Source organism: Mobula birostris, chromosome 20 (assembly GCF_030028105.1).
Source record: "Mobula birostris isolate sMobBir1 chromosome 20, sMobBir1.hap1, whole genome shotgun sequence".
Taxonomy (NCBI): Eukaryota; Metazoa; Chordata; class Chondrichthyes; order Myliobatiformes; family Myliobatidae; genus Mobula; species Mobula birostris.
Window position 1 is genome coordinate 59946976 of NC_092389.1, and position 19938 is coordinate 59966913.

General features: G+C 45.2%; 1 long non-coding RNA gene and 1 pseudogene across 1 annotated transcript; one reads left to right on the top strand and one right to left on the bottom strand.

The window, feature by feature from the left end:
* The first annotated feature begins 4142 nt into the window (after positions 1-4142).
* LOC140185288 (zinc-binding protein A33-like) lies at positions 4143-17642 on the top strand (annotated as a pseudogene).
* Positions 5863-15906, bottom strand: LOC140185424 (uncharacterized). Its single transcript, XR_011882629.1, has 3 exons — positions 15869-15906; positions 12736-12829; positions 5863-6215 (listed from the first exon to the last, which is right to left on the bottom strand). It is a non-coding gene; the product is annotated as an uncharacterized lncRNA (long non-coding RNA).
* Positions 17643-19938: the final 2296 nt, after the last annotated feature.

Genomic DNA, 19938 nt, shown 5'->3' on the forward strand with positions numbered 1-19938 from the left:
AAGTGGAAAGGGTTCAAATGCTGTTCATGAAAATGATTCCAGGATTAAATGGCTTGTTATATGAAAATCGTTCGATGGCTCTGGGCCTGAATTCACTGGAATTCAGAAGACTGAAGGGTACCCTAAATGAAACCTATTGAATACTGAAGGACCGTGATGGAGTGAATGTGGAGAAGGTGTTTCCTCCGGTGGGTTGTCTAAGACCAGAGGACACAGCCTCAAAATAGAGGGGTGTCCTTTGGGAACAGAGATGAGAAGGAATTTCTGTAGCAGAGAGAACTGAGTCTGTGGAAATCCTTGCCCCAGGCAGCTTGGGAGGCCAAGTCATTATGCATATTGAAGACAGAGGTTGATTGATTTTTGATTGGTCAGGGCATAACGGGATACAGGGTGGAGGGTGCGGCAGAAGATACTGTAGCTGCAGACAAGAAAATTGGATCAGCCGTGATGAAATGGTTAAACAGGCATTATAGGGAAAATGGTCTCATGGTCTAATACAAGAATAAAAAGCGCCTCTGAAGTTATGTGGGGTCCTGTTGAGGGCCAACATGGAACACTGTGCACAGGTCTGGTCTCCTTCCCAGAGACGGTCTATGGGATAAATGGAATGAAGAATTTTCCCAGATTGATTTCAGGGTTGTGGTTGTGACCTCAGGGAGATTACACTGACTGGGCCTGTCTCAAAACTAGAGAAATAAGAGGTAGTCTGACTGAGACAGACACAGTTTCACAGGGTTTTGACAGGGTGCGGAGTAATTTCCTCACCCAGATTGTGGGAATATTTGGAATTTTCTTCACAAGGTTTTTAAATTCAAAAGGCCAAATTTAGGAGCTCTGCGATGCTGGGGACGTTGCAGGAAAGTGGCGCTGAGGTCAAAGATCGGGTGTATTCTGAGGAAAGGGTAGGACAGGCACAACGGGCCGAATGGCCACGCCTGCTCCTGTTTCTTATTTTCGAAAGCACGAGTTTACCTTTGTGCCTTGTTCTCCCTTGGCCTTCAGCCGTTCGGATTGCACAGGGGAGCGGTGAGAGCTCCGGAGATCAATCGGCAGCCGCTGCGGGGCAGCTCCCGTCTCCCAGCAGCAGGGGACGAGTCCAGACAATAGGCCCCGTTCCTCGGCGGGGAAAGGCCGGGCGCCCTCCGTGTAGCTGAAACATCTCACGGAATCTCCGCCAGTCACTTCAGCTCTGCCTTCGAAAGGATTCAGGACCCGCCGGTGTTGCAGCCGAAACCCGAGGCGCAGCTCCCAGTCTCCGGCCTCACTCAGTCCCGGTTCCGGACTCCGGCCCGCTTCCAGCGCTCAGCGTCCCGCCCATTGACACCCCTCAGCCAATGAGAGCATCTTTCTCCTAGAAGCGATCGCTGATTGGCTGAGAGTTTGTCTGAGGACGGGCTGCTGCCGGGAGACGGAGATGTCAGTCACAGTTTGTTCTCAGAATCAAAGCAAGTTCTCCGAGGCTCAAAGTTCAAAGTAAATTTTATCATCAGAGTTTAGATAAATCACCACATACAATCCTGAGAAGCATTTTCCTGCGGACTTACTTAGAAAAAGTAGAGAATAGTAACCATAACAGAAGCAGACAGTGAAAGATCAACCAGAGTGCTGAATGTAACAAACGGTACAAATGCAAATATGGAGAAATAGCGATAAATAACAAGAGATGAAATAACCGCAGCGGCTGCCGATGGATCTCTGGAACTGTCACCGCTCCCCTGTGCAATCCGACAGGCTGAAAGCCAAGGGAGAACAAGGCGCAAAGGTAAATACGTGCTTCAGAGAATGAGAAACAGGAGCAGGCGTGGCGATTCGGTCCATTGCGCTGTTCTGCCCCTCGCTCAGAACATGGCTGATCTTTGACCTCAGCGCCACTGTCCTTCAACGTTCCGAACATCGCTGAGCCCCTAAATACACCATTTGAATTTAGAAACCCTGTGGAGAAAGTTCCAAATATTCACCGCGCTCTGGAAGGGGAAATTTCTCCTCATCTCAGTCATTCCGAGGTGACCACGGATTTTGAGCCTGTGATCCCTGATTCCACTGCCTAGCCAGGAGAAACGTTATTCCTGCCCCTACCCTGTAAATACCCTGTGAGACTGTGTCTGTCGCAGTCAGGAAGCTACTCCATGTGAACCTTGTGATAATGAAGTTGGTTACAGTTCTTTCAGACCAGCAGCTTTGAGCACAAGGACATCAGGCAGTGGTCAGTACGGAATGTCCTGCAGTTACTGCGGGAGAAGGACTGGATGGACACAGTGGAATGGTTCCCTGAGCAGACAGTCCAGACCATCTGGCAGAATGTCTCATCACCAGATCTCACCAACAGGCACCAAGACCTTAGCTGTCCGGCGGCGAGAGGGGCCTCCCAGTCTGATCCTTGCTGCATGCCCGGAGATCACTCCCACAGCGCGCTGCCCCGAGATTACTGCAGTGGAGACGAGACGGTCACTCGGCTCTTTGCGGACTGTGGGCTGGTGAAGATGTGTGGAGAAAGATGCAAGGGCCTGTGCCACAGCAGCTGCGTTACAGAAGGATCACTGATCTTCGGGCTGTTCCCTGGACGCACAGGAAAACGGACAGCAAGTGCTGCTGGAAGATCATCAACTCGGTGAAAGAAGCCAGGAAATTGTTGGTCTGTCATCATATCGAGATGTCCGGAGAGCAGGGGTTTCCACCCTGGGGTCCAAGGTTAATGGAATTGGTCTTTGGCATAAAAGAGTTGGGGAATCCCTGTCGTGGAGGAATGCTGCCGACTGGCACATTCCAGGCTGCAGGGACACCATTGAAACTATAGAGATCCTCTAGTACTGGACCGGGAGGGGCCGGGTCGGCTGAGGAAGCCTCCCAGTTAGTGTAGGAGTGAAACATCCCCGGGGGGGGGGGGGGTGGCACATGCGCGACAACAGTCCTATCGGTTTTACCGAATGTAAAACACTAAACACGGCATAGACGACAAATGTAAATTCTTTGGGGAAAGGCACTGCACGTTTTATCATGCTGAATATTTTATATAAAGCTTACTTTGATACAAAGAAGTATCAGCATCTGATCTGTGTCCAGAGTGAGGGAGACTGGGCTTCTGTTGGAGACGGGACTGACATGGGTTCAGTCACGAAGTTTTTCACACGAAGGGCTGTTGAAATCAGGACCTCGCCGAAAACAAATATCATTTTCCACCCTGTGACGTAGAATGTCCAGTGCTGTGCTTTTTCCTGCAGCCACAGGTCGGTCATCACCACTGCATAGCACAATATTCTCTCCACATCCCCACTCACCTGACATGAACTAATTTAATAGTTATCGTCACTGTTCACAAATCCACCGTTTTACGCTCCACTCTGACTCTCTTTAGACCTGGAGAAAGCTTTAGAAAAAACGAGCTGCTGGAGGAACTCAACGGGTCACGCAGCATCTGTGGAGGGAAATGGACAATCGATATTTCGGGTTGAGAAAGTCCAGGTGAAGGATCTCGACCCGGAAAGTTGATTGCACATTTCTCTCCATAGATCCTGCCTGACCCGCTCAGTTCCTCCAGCATCATGTTTCTCACCAGAGATTCCAGCATCTGCAGTCTCTCATGTCTTTAGAACTCCCCCCGAGCCCTGCCTCAGACTGAACCAGGCTCTTCTCTCCGGCTTAATTTCTGTTCATCTTTTTCAGCCCATCACGCCCACTGGGGCACAGGCCGCCAGCAGCAGCCCTTTTAATTTAGAAAACTTGAGGAGAATACTCCAAATATTCACTGCACTGTGGGTGGGGAAATTTCTCCTCATCCTTAATCCGAGGATGATCACACGACTTCAATCGTCTTCCATGTGAAGGTCCTCCGGATCGCAGCGATGGGGCCTTTGGAGATTCAGTTGACATTTTTGTCGCACGAGGTTTTTACGAGATGGGGTTGCTGTCCGTATAGCCAACCCTTCTCCGCTCGTAGCCGGGCTTAGACAGTCCATGGCCGCGTTTTCTTATCTGTTGCCTGTTTAATGTGTTTTTGATCCCACACTAAACATAGAAATGGCCAGAATTTCCACTGAACACATCCAGCAAAACCATGTTCACCCCCCGCGTCTGCAGCGCGTGTAGTGGACAATCGCGGTACTGCAGGGGATCGGCAGCTCCCCGAAAGCGGAAGCGTTCTGAATCAGGAAGTGCTGGGAGTTAACATGGCTTCGAAAGCACCGGCCGAGAGTTTAACCGAGGAGGTAATTTGTCCTGTATGTCTGGATTTCTTCACTGATCCGGTTATCCTGGAGTGTGGACACAACTTCTGTCGCTCTTGTATAACACGGTGTTGGGAAAGGGAGGAGAGAAACTCCTGTCCGGAATGTAGAGAGGAGATTGCTGACCGCACCCTCAGGGTCAATCGGGCCTTAGCAAATCTGGCTGAAAAAGTTCGAAATCTAAACCTGAATCCGAAAGGGAAGGAAAGTAAACTTCACTGCGAGGAACATGAGGAAGAACTGAAGCTGTTTTGTGAAACGGACAAGTCGCTGATCTGTGTGATCTGTGCAGTGGCGGAGGAACACAGAGAGCACCGCTTCAAACCGATTAAAGAAGCTGTTAAAATCTATATGGTAAAAACTAACGTTAATGTAATACTTAACACATTTCCTTTCTCCTATATGCCATCACACGAGCCTCCACAACCAACACATCATTCTCTGCAACTTCCGCCGTCTCCAACGAGATTCCTGCATCTATCCATCCCACAGCCCATCCCACACCCCACAACTCTCCGCTCTCTGTAGGAATCGCTCCCCGGACCGTATCGCCCTTATCCACTCGCTCCTCCCCACTGATCTCCCTCCTGGCACTGACACCTGGAAGCGGGACAAGTGCTACACCTGACTCCTAACCTCCTCACTCGTCACCATTCAGGGCCCCAAACAGCCCAGCTCCTCCCGTTTCTTCCATGGCCGATTTTCATCTCGTATCAGAATCCTTCTTCAGCTCTTTGCTTCTTCCACCTGTCCCCTCTCAGCTTCTCACTTCATCACCCTCCCCCACGTTCCCCCTCACGTTGTCTCACCCGTCACCTGTCAGCTGGTTCTCATCCCCAACCGTTTTATTCTGGCTTCTGCCCCATTCCTTCCCAGTCCTAATGAAGGGTCTCATCCCGAAACGTCGAGTGTTTATTTCCCCTGCATAGATGCTGCCTGACTCACTGAGTTCCTCCAGCATTTTGTGTGTGATGATCGGGTTTGATCACCTGTTTCTTATGATCCATCTTTGTTTCGATTTCCTTCTCTCTCTGACTTCCAGGATCAGCTTAAATCTTCATTAGACTCTCTCACAAAAATGAAATCAGACTTCCAGGAAAAGGAGCAGCAACAGAAAGAGAAGATTTCCGGAGTTCGGGTGAGGCTTCCTGAGCGGAATTTCTGATATTACTGTATAGTTTTGCTCCCTTTAATGCAGAATAGCCGAGTATCGCAGCTCCAGTGACCTGGGTTCGATCCTGACCTCTGGTGCTGTCTGTGTGGAGTTTGCATGTTCTCCCTGTGACTACGACAGTTTCAGACACATTCCACGGACATGCTGCATGAATAGTTAAATACAATTAACCCTGTGAAGGTGGGGGAGGGTGTATGTGAATCAGGTGGGAGTTAATGGGTCAATGGGGAGAATAGGTTTCAGGAAAACGTAAGTGAATGGGGTTGATGGGAATGTTTCAGAGCTAGCATGACATTAATGGACCGAATGGTCTCCTTAATGTCATAAAGAAACACACATAACAATACAGTAAATTCATCTTCACCTTTCATTCGACAGGAACAGTCACACAGCCTTCAGTCCCACGTCACATCCCAGTTTGCTGAACTGCACCAGATTATCACTGAGAAAGAGCAGAGCGTACTCAGGGATCTCAAGGAAGAAGAGAAGAGGATTCTCAATCCAATGGAGAAAAATCTTCGTGAGATTCAAGAGCATATAAGGTTAATTCAGGAGGAAATCACTGGGTTAAAGGAACAGATGGATCAAAAAGACAGTGTGATATTTCTGAAGGTGAGGGATTTTATTTCAGTTTGTTTCTGTCAAAGGGCACTAAATGAACAGTGGTATATTTGAAATAAACACAGCACAGCGGCCAATTCTAACAAGCCAATTGCTGCCGTTGGCGACGTCACACACATTGTTATGATTGTATGACGAGTCCTCCAGTCACTCCAATAACAACCTTCCAAAATGTCAAAAATATGTATTCAGTCCTTCATCTGCAAGATACAATCATGAAGCGATGAAACATCAGCGTAATTAATCATAAATTAATCAGCCACGGAGCGGTCAACAAACGATACGATATTGGTCCGTCCTCAGCTCAAAACTGCCCAGAACAAAGCACAAATACGTAACTTATGCCCTTCACTATTACCAGGCCCCCACACACGTGACTAGTTACTATAACAATTACGTAACACAGAAAACAATACAGACAGGGCTATCAAAGACAGAAGACAGATGTGTTGCTCCTACACACAGCATTAATAAATGGCAGTAAACTGTTTTTTCACTGGACAATTGATGCATCTATTCAGGGTTGTTGTTGTCCCAAAACTGGACTTCCACGACTTCTGTACATCCAGGACAGAATGCAAACTTCTCTGAAATAATTTATTCTGATCATAACACAGAGCTGCTGATTGTGTCCTTACTTATCATGATAAATATCCTCTAAATCTCCCATTAGCACCCAGTTCCAGTCACAGGCTGTGAGTGTGTTTGGTGCGGTGGGTGTGAGGGTCTCTCTGTCAATCCGTGAAAACACAGAATGTGACCCACACATCAGACTTATCCTCTATATCCGGTTTTCATCAGGTTAGGGAAACATTCAATGTTTCTTTAATATTTAACATAAGTTTCACATTAGAGACGTAGAAATATAAACATTGAAAACCTACAGCACAATACAGGCCCTTCAGTCCAACATGTCCTTACTTTAGGAATTACCTAGGGTTTACCCATAGCCCTCTATCTTTCTGAGCTCCATGTGCCTATCCAAGAGTCTCTTAAAAGACCCCATCGTATTGGCATCCAGTACCGTTGTCGGCAGCCCATTCCACACATTCAGCACTCTCTACGTAAAAATATTACCCCTGACATCTCCTCTGTACATACTTCCAAGCACCTTAAAACTGTGTCCTCTCGTGCTAGCCATTTCAGCCCTGGGAAAAAGCCTCTGACTCCGATCAAGGCCTCTCATCATCTTATACAGCTCTATCAGGTCACCTCTCATTCTCCGTCGCTCCAAGGAGAAAAGGCCGAGTTCACTCAACCTATTCTCATAAGGCATGCTCCCCAATCCAGGCAACATCTTTGTAAATCTCCTCTGCACCCCTTCTATGGTTTCCACATCCTTCCAGTCGTGAGGCGACCAGAACTGAGCACAGCACTCCAAGTGGGGTCTGAACAGGCTCTTACATAGCTGTGAGATTACCTCTCGGCTCCTAAACTCAGTCCCGCGGTTGATGAAGGCCAATGCACCGAATCCCTTCTTAACCACAGAGTCAACTTGTGTAGCAGATTTGAGTGTCCTATGGACTTGGACCCCAGGATCCCTCTGATCCTCCACACTGCCAAGAGTTTTACCATTAATACCAAAGTCTGCCATCATATTTCACCATTATCTGGTTTGAACTCCAAACTGCCACTTCTCAGCCCAGATTTGCATCCTATCACTGTCACGCTGTAAACTCTGACAGACCTCCACACTATCCACAACACCCCCAAGCTTTGTGTCATCAGCAAATTTACTAACCCAACCCTCCATTTCCTCATCTAGGTCATTTATAAAAATCACAAAGAGAAGGGGTCCCAGAACAGATTTCTGAGGCACACCACTGGTCACCGACCTCCATGCAGAATATGACGTGTCCACAACCACTCTTTGCCTTCTGTGGGCAAGCCAATTCTGGTTGCACAAATCAATGTCCGCTGGGATCCCTTGCTGAAATCCATTTACACTACATCTACTGTTCTACCTTCATCAATATGTTTTGTCACATCCTCAAAAAATTCAATCAGGGTCGTAAGGCACGAACTGCCTTTGACAAATCCTGCCTCTCAGGATCTTCTCCATCAAATTACCAACCACTGAAGTTGACTCACTGGTCTATAATTTTCTGGGCTATCTCTACTACCTTTCTTGAATAAGGGAACAGCATCTGTAATCCTCCAATCCTCCGGAACATCTGCCGTCCCCATTGATGATGCAAAGATCATCGCCAGAGGCTCAGTAATCTTCTCCCTCACCCGCCCACAGTGGCCGGGGGTACATCTCATCCGGTCTCTGTCATAAACAGGCCATTCGGTCCGTCATCCTCTACCAATTTCCCTGCTTCAGAATTCTCTTCTCACACCCAGCAACAGTGCCCTGAACTCCATGGTCCCTCACGTGTTTATCCAGTTTTTTTTTAGATTATGAAGACACGTAGTCCTCTTTCATTTTCATTTAGTAATGCATGCATTAAGAAATGATACAATACAGTTTTCCCATTACATTCAATCTCTGCTGTTCCGCTTCAACCACTCCTGTGGTAGCGAGTTCCTCTTCACTAAATTTCTTATGGGATTTATTAAAATCCATCTGAACTTCATCTTCCACAATTCTTCCCATAAATAGAGGTACATCCCTCACCCCTGCACACAATTAAATCCATCATTGATCTTAAATTCCTACATCTTATCACCCTAATGTCTATCCAAATGAAAATACACAACCTGTCCTGTCTTCCTTGTAAGTTTCATCCTCTCAGTAATGGTCTGACATTCAGGAACTTTCCCTGTAATTTAACCGGTGGTTCTGTATTGGTTGTGTTTGTGAGTTACCGTAGGAGTGGGAATTTTCAACACCTTGTCATGACTTGGATGAAATTCATGATGTGGACAGTAAGTCCAAGTCTAATCAGATTTATGTTTGATTTATTTCAGGAGGAAGCTCGTCGGAACAGGAGGTAGGACATACTCTTTATTGAAAATCGGTATAGTTCAAACTAGCAGTTTATAACAAGTAGTTTAATATTTACAGGATTAATGACGATGTCCAGGAATTGTCAGTGACAGATGAGGCCCAACCGTTTGAAAAATTCCATCACCCCTATTTGTTAAACACAGTGCTGAGAGAAACACTTGATGCCGTTAATCGAGGTAAAGCTTACAAAGATTCATTTCTCCTTGTTTAATTAAGTTCCAATTTGAAGTGAGAATTGTCTGTAATTTGGTTGTGGGGTGGGGGGGGGGGGTTGGGAACGAATGAAGCGATAGGACTGATGGTAAAAATGCAAAGATATCATGCAGTCAGACTGTCAGATAGGGCGGACAGGTACAAGGACAAAATTGCAGCCAGCAGGGTGAGTATCAGTGCATCAGGGATGCAGAATTGAAAGGGTTGCAGATACACTATGCAAAGTGTTATATCTCAATGCATGGAGTGTGAGAAATAAGGTGAATGATCTTGTTGCACTATTACAGATTGTCAGGTATGGTGTTGTAGCCATCACTGAATCGTGGCTGAAGGATGGTTGTAGTTGGGAGCTGAATGTCCAAGGTTACCCAATGTATCGGTGGTATAGGAAGGGAGGGTGATGGGGTGGCATGGCTCTCCTGGTAAATTGGTAGAAAGATGTGACATAGGATTGGAAGATATTGAATCCTTGTGGATTGAGTGAAGGAACAGCAAAAGTAAAAATGACACTGATGACAGTCACATACAGGATCCCAACAGTAGCTGGATGTGGACCACCGATTACAACTGGAAATAGAAAAGGCTGATGAAAAGGACAATGTTATAATAGTCATGGGAGATTTCAACTTGCAGGACAATTGGGAAAATCAGGTTGGTAATGGATCTCAAGGGAGTGAATTTGTTGAATGCTGTGTGATGTTTTATCGAGCAGTTTGTCGTTGAGCCTACTCGGGGAACAGCTCTACTGGGTTGGGTGTTATGTATTGAACCGGAGGTGATTAGGTAAAAGAACCCTTAGGAGAGAATGCTCACAAGATGACTGAGTTCAACCTGAAATTTGATCAGCTGAAAGTAATGTTTGACGTTGTAGTAATCAGAGGATAAAAGAAATACAGTGGTCTGAGAAAGGAGTTGGCCAAAGTATATTTGTCAGAAATGGTGTCAGTTTCTGGGAAAATGAGGAAGGTGAAGGATAGACGTATTCCAAAAATAAATAAATACTCAAATGGCAAAATGGCTGACAAGTGAAGACAAGCTAATGTAAATGCAAAAGAGTGGGCACACAACAAAGTAAAAATTAATAGGAGACAGAGAATTGGGAAGCTTTTAAATACCTACAGAGAGGAACTGAAAGAATGATTGAGAGGAGAAAAATGAAATATTAAATTGAATTGAACTGACTGTTACTTGCATCCTTCATATACACGAGCAGTAAAATTCTTTACGTTATGTCTCCGTCTCAATGTGCCATTTACAGTGTCCGTGCTGGGTTGAGCGTCGAGCTAGCAACTCGGCCTCATAAGAATAAGAAAGCTGGCTTAAAAAACGCCATCATGACAGCATCCCGATGACTCCACTCGGAGTTAAGGGCTTTCTCCTTCTTCTCTTCCTGATAAACTACATGTAGAACATGCTTGTCAATATAACGTAGAAATACAGTTACCTCAGCATGAGTTAAGCAGGCTGATGGCCTGGTGGAAGAAATTGTCCCTGGACTCTGTTGGGGTTTTTACGCTACGGTACATTCCCCAGACGGTAGCAACCAGCACAGTTTGTGGTTGGGGTGACTCGGGTCTCCAATGATCCTTCGGGCCCTTTTTACACACCTGTCTTTGTAAAACAAGTGAGCAAACAATATCATATTGTTTTTCAAGTATTGTAAAAAATAAAATAGAGATGAGAGTGGCTATAGGACCACTAGAAAATAAGGTCGAAGATATAATAACGGGGAACAAAGAGATGGCAGATGAACTAAATGAGTATTTTGCATCAGTCTTCACTGTGCAAGACAGTAGCACTGTGCCAGATGTTGAAGAGTGCGAGGGAAGAGAAGTGAGTGCAGTTACTGTTACAGGGGAGAAGGTGCTCAAAAAGGTTCATAAGTCACTCAGAGCAGATGAACTGCACCCTAGTGTTCTGAAAGAGGTAACGGTATACATTGTGGAGGCATTTGAAATGATCTTTCAAAAATCATTGGGCTCTGGTATGGTGCTAGAGGACTGGAAAACTGTAAATGTCACTCAACTCTATAAGTAAGGAGGAACGCAACAGAAAGGAAATTATAGACCAGTTAGCCTCACCTCTGTGGTTGGGAAGACATTAGTGTCAATTGTTAAGTATGAGGTTATGGAATACTAGGTGACACTGGACAAGATAGGAAAAGTCAGCATGGCTTCCTTTAGGGAATATTTTGCCTGGCAAACCTGTTGGAATTCTTTGAGGAGATTACACGTAGGGTAGATAAAGGGGTTGTAGTGCATGTTGTATATTTGGACTTTCAGAAGGCCTTTGACAAGGTTGAACACATGAGGCTGCTTACCAAGTTAAGAGCCCACGGTATTACAGAAATGTTATTGGTATGGTCAGAGCATTGGCTGGTTGGTAGGATATACAATGCTGGAAAATTCATGGTCATGTACTTTGGTAGTAGACATAATATGCAGATTATTTTAAATGGGGAGAAAATCCAAAAATCTGAGATGGAAATGGACCTGGGGGTTCTTCTGCAGAACACCCTGAAGGTTAACTTGCAGGTAGAGTCATTTGTGGGAAAGGTAAATCCATTGTTTCAGTTCATGGGGTTTAGAATACAAGAGCAGGGATGTGATGCTGAGGGTTTATAAGGCACTGGTGAGGCCTCACCCTGAGTATTGTGAACAGTTTTGGGCTCCTCATCTAAGAAAAGATGTGCTGGTATAGTTGAGTGTTCAGCAAAGGTTCACAAGGATGGTTCCGGGAATGAAAGGGTTATCATATGAGGAATATTTGATAGCTCAGTGCCTGTACTCACTGGAATTTAGAAAGATGAGGGGGGAATCTCATTTTAACCTTTTGAATGTTGAAAGGCCAAGACAGAGAAGATGTGGAAAGGATGTTTCCCATGGTGGGGGAGTCTAGGACAAGAGGGCACAGCCTCACGATAAAGGCGTGTCTATTTAGAAACAGAGTTTGAACACAGTATCAAACGTTGTGGGGAGATGGCCGGGGAGTGGGGTTGAGGAGGAGAGAAACAGGATCAGCCATGATTGAATGGTGGAGCAGACTCGATGGGCCAAATGGCCTAATTCTGCTCCTATATCTTATGGTCTTATGGTTATCAAACCACTACATTGAAGCATTGTGAGAATGAGCCCAGACACACCAACCAGCATTGACATTTTTCAAGATTTCATTTCGGGAGAAGCACACACAGCATAACCGGCCTGGCAAAACTCCCCCACACACATACACAAGAGGAATTGGCAGATTGTAGTCAGAGTCTCAGCAATGTACGTTGTTATTTCCCTCAGTAACCTGGAAACTATTCTCTTCAGACACGGTAATTTACTTATTTAAACAACTCACACATGTCACACATTGTCAGCAACACCAGACATGTGATGACACACAGTGACATACAAATATTTCAATGTGCACACTCTCCCTCAATGTGTACACACAAACACACTGATATTTAGCACAATCAACACATTCACACATAATATCAGAGTGTGACACACGGTCAAAGAGACAGGCACAAATTCCCATTTAGGAATGAAATCTGTGCTCCTTACCCAGTCTTTCTGAGGCATTGAGCTGCCCTCTGATGTGACGTCACATCAACAGTTCACAGACAGACTCCGGGGTGAGATTGCTCAGGATGATGGTCTAGGAGGGGTTTGACAGATGTTTAACCAACGGCCCACTTCATCCATCTGCAAGACTAAGATGTCTTCCTGAGCATGTCCCGTTTGTGTGTGTTTGCCCATATCCCTCTAACCATTTCCTATCTATGTACCTGTCCAAGTTTTTTTCACGCAGAGAGTGGTGAGTGCGCGGAATGGGCTGCCGGCAGTGGTGGTGCAGCCGGAAACGACAGGGTCTTTTGAGAGACTCCTGAATGGCTACATGGAGCTTAGGAAAATAGAGGGCCATGGGTAAAGCCTAGGTAGTTCTAAGGTAGGGACATGTTCAGCACAGCGTTGTGGGCCGAAGGGCCTGTATTGTGCTGTAAGTTTTCTATGTTTCTATTTTTCCTCATATTCGGGGAAACGGAAATGCAGAGAATACCCCCAGTGTGGTCTGTAATCGACATCAAAGACCTTGCTTAAGTTCCTGTGGACAGTGTCGAATAGGCTGATGAATACAGGACTGAGGGTGTTATATTTGAATGCTCCAGCATACGGAATAAGGTTGATGATGTTGTAGCACAGGTAGAGATTGGCAGGTATAACGTTGTTGGCGTCACTGAGTTGTGGCTGAAAGGAGATGCTGGTTGAAGCCCAACATCCAAGGATACACCTTGTGTTCAAAGGACAGGCAGGTAGGCAGAGGGGCTGGGGAGGCTCTGTTGTAAAAAATGAAATGAAATCCTTAGAGAGAGGTGACATAGGATTGGAAGATGTTGAGTCATTGTGGGTGGAGTTAAACAACTGCAAGGGTAAAAAGACCCTGATGGTAATTATATACAGACCTCTAGATAGTAGCCAGGGTCGAAATGGGATACAAATCACACCAGGAGATGGAAAAAGGGCACAGTGAAGGTCGGAATGGGGGGATTCAACAGCATGTAGATTGGGAAAATCATGTTGTGCTGCATTCCAGGAGAGGAAATTTGTAGAATGCCCCCAAGATGGCTTTTTAGAACAGATTGTGGTTGAGCCCGATGGGAGAAAGGCAATTCTGGAGTGGGATTTTTATAATGAACCAGATATGATTTGGGAGCTTAAGGTAAAAGAATTGTTAGGAAGCAGTGATCATAAAATGATAGAATTCACGCCAGAGTTTGACAGGGAGATAAAGTCAGATGTATCATGAGATGGAAAGGGAGATGAGTCAGAGAGGAGTAAAGTTAGTTGCAGAGGCTTGAGGGAGTTGCTGGGCAAAGTGGATTGGAAGGGGACACAAGCAGTGATAATTGCAGAACAACAAAGACTGGAGTTGACAGTTTGGGATGAAACCCTGCATCAGAACCCGTGTTGTTTAAGGGTCCCTGCAAATACTTCCCCTGTCCTAATGAGGGGCTGCGGGTGATGGGGTTGTGGGAAAGGGGACAAATGGATCCTCATCTGCATCTTTGTCCCCCTCCAGCTACTCGTTACGTCTACGCACACAGTTCACCCACAGGCTTTGCATCCCTCCCTCACCTGGCTCTGGTTCAATCTGCCATTCATCTCTCCCCTACTGGTTCCTGTTATCACTCCCTTTACTGTCTCGAACCTTCACACTCCCCACTCGCAAATGAATGTTAACATTGAATGAAGGGCCTGTTCCTGTGCTGTACTGTTCTATGTTCTCTGATCCCTGTTCAGAAGAATGAGAGGAGATCCCAGGGAAACACAACATTCTTTCAGGAGTCAACTGGCAGCAAGGATGCAGCCAGGATGTTTCCCTGTCTGAGGAGTCAAGGGTCAGGGGTCACTGTCTGTTTGGAATTCTCAGCACCCGTCGGGGGAAGGGGTTTGGGGGTTCTTATCTATTCAGTTCACAGAGCCATCGCCGTACAGCATTGAAATGTGCCCTTCGACCCATCACCTCTGTGCTGACCTATTTACCCATCTACATTCATCCCATCGGCCAGCATTAGGTCAGTCTCCTTCTGTGCCTTGCCTGTTGAGCTGTCTGTCCAAGTGTCTCTTAAACACAGAGGACTGGAGGCCTGTGATTTGCAGAGGTCGGTGCTGGGGCCGCGGTTGTTTGTCAATCATATTAATGATTTGGATGATAATGTAGGTGACATAGTTAGTAGGTTTATGGGTGACACTAAAATTCATGGTACAGTGGACAGGGAAGAGGGTTAAAGCAACAGTCACAACATACTGGAGGAACTCAGCAGGTCGGGCAGCATCCGTGGAAAAGATCGGTTGCCATTTCGGGCCGAAACCTTTCGTCAGGATGTAGAGGGAAGCGGCAGAGGCCTGATAAAGAAGGTGGGGGGCGGGTGGGAAGGAGAAGGCTGGTAGGTTCCAGGTGAATAATCAGTAACGGGAAAGATAAAGTGGAAGGGGAAGAGGGTTATCTCTGTTTACAGCGGACCCTTGATCAACTGTAGAGATGGGTACAGAGAGAATGTTTTAAAATAGATCTTGGCAGGTACGTGGATAAGAAAGGTGAAAGGAATAATGGACAAATGGAACTTGCTCATTAAAGCAAGCTGGTCGGCACGAACAAGTTGGGCCGAAGAAACTCTGTGACCTCCTGATAATCCAGTCACCCACCCCCTGCCCATCTTAATCCATCCCTATCCCGCTCTAGTTTCTGCTGTTTATCTCCCCAATGTATTTCCATTCTTGAGGGAAGATGTCCACCTGAAATGTAGTCTGTCCATCTCTCTCCACACCTCCTGCCTGACCCGCTCGGTTCCTCCAGCATTTTGTGTCTGTTCGATCGGGAAATCTCTGCTCTCCGTCCAGCGGAAACCCTTGGGGAGACATTAGTTGTCCATCCGCTTTCGTTGGGTCAAACCTCGGGAAAGGTCCGTGTCGGCCATCCGACCGCGCCTGAGGCCGAGCGGCCTTTCCACCGGTCCCCGGGGCCGCGCTGACCGAGTCTCCCCCCGATCCCCGGGGCAGCGCTGTCCGAGTCTCCCCCCGATCTCCGGGGACTCTCTAATTCTCTGCTCATCCCCCCAGTCTCTGTCACCCTGGATGTGGAAACGGCGCATCCGCGGCTTGAGGTCTCTGAGGATCGGAAGAGTGTGAGACTCACCGGGACCCAGAGGAATCTCCCTAACACCGGGAAGAGATTCACAATCTGGGAATGTGTGCTGGGATCGGAGGGATTCACATCGGGGAGACATTACTGGGAGGTGGAGGTGACGGGGAATCGGGGCTGGTGTCTGGGAGTCGCCGCAGAGTCTGTGGAGAGGAAGAGACGGGTCAGACTGAGTCCGGAGACCGGATTCTGGGTCATCGCGCGGGTTGATGACGTATTACATCGGGATTGTGACGTGTTCCTCTCCACCGAGTCCCGAGTCCCGTCTCCCTGCCGGTCCCATCCCCGGGAGGGTGGGAGTTTATCTCAGTTACCAGTCCGGGACAGTTTCATTTTACAACGCGGAGACCAAGTCCCATCTCCACACCTTCACTGGGAATAAATTCACGGGGAAACTTTATCCTCTCTTCATGACTGGGGATGGAAACCAGTGGCTGAAAATCTGCTCCGGTTCCGCTCCGGGTCTGTAAACGGGTCGGGTCCCGGGACCGGCGTCAGGAGTAAAGTCCCTGTAAATATAAATGTGCGGAGAGTGAAATAAACACGAGATGAGAATTATCGATCCGTTAATTTTAACTCGTTCACCGCATCCGACAACAGAACAGAAACACCGCGGATTCAGCAGCAGCCGCGGGCGGCGGGTCCTGAGCTCCCCCGGGTCCTAAAGTCCACCTGCACTGTGACAGGTTAAACGGGACAAGTGGGGCGGTGCTGACAGGAAAAGACAGTGAAGATTGATACAAAGTGTTCATTAAGTTCATCTGTCATTTCTTTGTCCCCCATCACTACCTCACCAGCATCATTTTCCAATCCAATATCAACTCTCATCTCCCTTTCACTCTTCATGTAACTGAAAATGAACTTTTAGTATACTGCTTTATGTTATTGGCTAGTTTGCTTCATATTTCATCTTTAACATTCTTATGGCTTTTTTTTTTGTTGCCTTTTGCTGGATTTTAAGAGCATCCCAATAATCCAACATCCCACTCACCTTTGCTCCCTTATATGCCATTTCCTTAGGTAACACGCAGTCCTTAACTTCCCTTGTCAGCCATGGATTCCCACCGCTGCCATCTGAGAAATTCTTCTGTCGGACATGTCTGTCCTGCGCCTTGTAATCTATTCCCAGATACGTCAGCCACCTCTGTTCAGCCATCGTCCCCACAGTATCCTCCTCCAATTCACCTGGGCAAATTCCTCTCTCATGCCTCTGTAATTCTCTTTATTCCATTGTGAGACTGATACATGTGACTTCGGCTTCTCCCTATGAAAATGCAGTATGAATTCAATTATATTACGATCACTGTCTCTGACGGGTTCCTTTACTTTCAGCTCCTGGAGATGATCAGGGTTATTACACAACACCCAATCTTAGATGGTCTTTCCCACAAGTAGGCCCAAACACAAGCTGCTTTACAAAGCCGTCTCATAGGCATTCAACAAATGCCCTATCGTCACCTAACAACAACCTGATTTTCCCAACCCTTTGCATATTGATGTCCCTGATATAATTGTGACGCTACCGTTATTATCGGCCTTTGCCGGTTCAATACTGTGATTTAATTTAAAGCCAGTCCCTTAACTTAATAAAGTTTTTATCTGAAAACAACCAACCCCACCAAAGATTGTACTGAAGACTGCATTTGATTTTTTTCAGCCATATCTGCTTCACACTGAAATAGTATGTGTTTACCAGTTTCATAATGACAAAATGTACACGACACAGAATGACGTTTTCCGGTTAGATACAAGGCATAATTAAACATCGTGTGGGCATTTCTAAGTCGTGTCAATATCATTTCTTCCATTCTTATTTTTAGCCCTTCTTCCATAAACCCGACTGGTTTATGTATTCTGTGAAGGTGCCTGTCCTGTATCCTACAAGTCTTGCCATAAGTCCCTAACTCTTAACACTACTAACCCCTAAGCTAAGATTTGCTAAATGGAAAGTCTATATCCACAGTTGAACTTTTAACAGGTTGTGTTGCTAAACAGTCAACCGAATCATTTCCCTCACCAGTGCGACGTGCAGGGCATAAGGTGCAGACATATAAACCAAATTTGTATATGAAATACTGCTTGACGAGGTCCCAACAGTCAATCTGACCTACTGCTAGAATGACCTGTTTTAAGGCTCATCAAACCCTTTTCTTGCTTTTTAAATCTTTTTATTAATTATTATTGAAAATCAACAAGAGAAAAATACATCAAAATAATCAAGATAACATATCTGAGTTGGATGATCAGCCATGATCATAATAAATGACGGTGCAGGCTCGAAGGGCCGAATGGCCTACTCCTGCACCTATTTTCTATGTTTCTATAGCCATATATAGTGTAAGAGTTAAATTATCAACCAGGCGAAACAGAAAAACAATAATAGTCAAAAAACAAAGTATTAAAGCTTTTTTTATGGAAAAAGGCAAGAAGGAATAAAAAGGAACCCCAACTAACTAAAACAGAGAATATCCCTAATAACTAAAAAACAAAGGGGAAAAAAAACCCATTTGGAGCACAAACCCGGAGCTATGCGCCATACAAGCTTCCATAAAAAAAAGACATCAAACCACCAACCAAATTCATATAACCAAGCATCAGAAAAGGACCATCTTAATTAACTCAAGTCAAATGATAATAACGGGCAAAAGAGCCACACCTTTTCTCAAAGTCAAATTTAGGATCAAAAGTTCCACTTCTAATTTTTTCCAAACTAAGACATAAAATCACCTGAAAGAACCATTGTATCAAAGTGGGAGCAGAGGCATCATTCCATTTTAATAAAATAGCCCTTCTAGCCAATAATGTGACAAATGCAATTACATACTGGTCAGAAATAGAAATACCGTGAATATGTTGAGGAATTATACCAAACAAAACTGTCAATTTATTGGGTTGTAAATTGATTCTTAAAGCTTTAGAGATTATAGAAAAAATGGATTTCCAAAATTGTTTCAATACAGAACACGACCAAAACATATGTGTCAATGTAGCTATCTCAGTTTTGCATCTATCACACTGATTATTTACATTAGGAAAAATTTTGGACAATCTCTCCTTCGTCAAATAATAACGATGTACAATTTTAAATTGAATTTGATAATGACTGGCACAAAATTCACAACCAATCCTCTGATATCAAGGTCATATTAAGCTCTCTTTCCCAATCTTGCTTGATGTTAAGGAAAGGATAATTGTCCTGTTGTAATAGTAAATTATAAATTTTCCCAATAAAGCCTTTCACTAAAGGGTTAATTTTTAAAATAAGGTCAGAATCTTGTATATATGGAAAATTACTTAAATATTCTTGTAAAAAATGTCTGACCTGAAGATATTGCAAAAACCATCAAACCCGAAAAGGATTCTGAACAAATTACAAGTTTGTAAGTAACAATTTCCTCCACCCACTGTAATGATGACAAAGAATTCTGCTTCCTATACTCATAAATGGCTGGTAAGTGATTTCTTTATCATTACCTGCAATTCAGACACACAGAAAAAAGAAAACAGCCACATTAACATTCCCAGTTAAATTATGTTTCAATCCATCTGTAAAAATGGTTACTGTATGATAGTAACCGTCATTAATAAACTCATGAACCAACAGACTCTCAGGCAGAACAGAATCCACTTGTGTAACCTAAAATTAACTACAGTCATTGAAAAAAAAACACAAAATGGGGTTAAGGAGAAAGCTACAGTGGGACATATTGTATCATCCAATAGTCATAGTCATACTTTATTGATCCGGGGGGAAACTGGTTTTCGTTACAGTTGCACCATAAATAATAAATATTAATAAAACCATAAATAGTTAAATAGTAATATGTAAATTATGCCAGTAAATTATGAAGTAAGTCCAGGACCAGCCTATTGGCTCAGGGTGTCTGACCCTCCAGGGGAGGAGTTGTAAAGTTTGATGGCCACAGGCAGGAATGACTTCCTATGACGCTCTGTGTTGCATCTCGGTGGAATGAGTCTCTGGTTGAATGTACTCCTGTGCCCACCCAGTACATTATGTAGTGGATGGGAGACATTGTCCAAGAGGGCATGCAACTTGGACAACA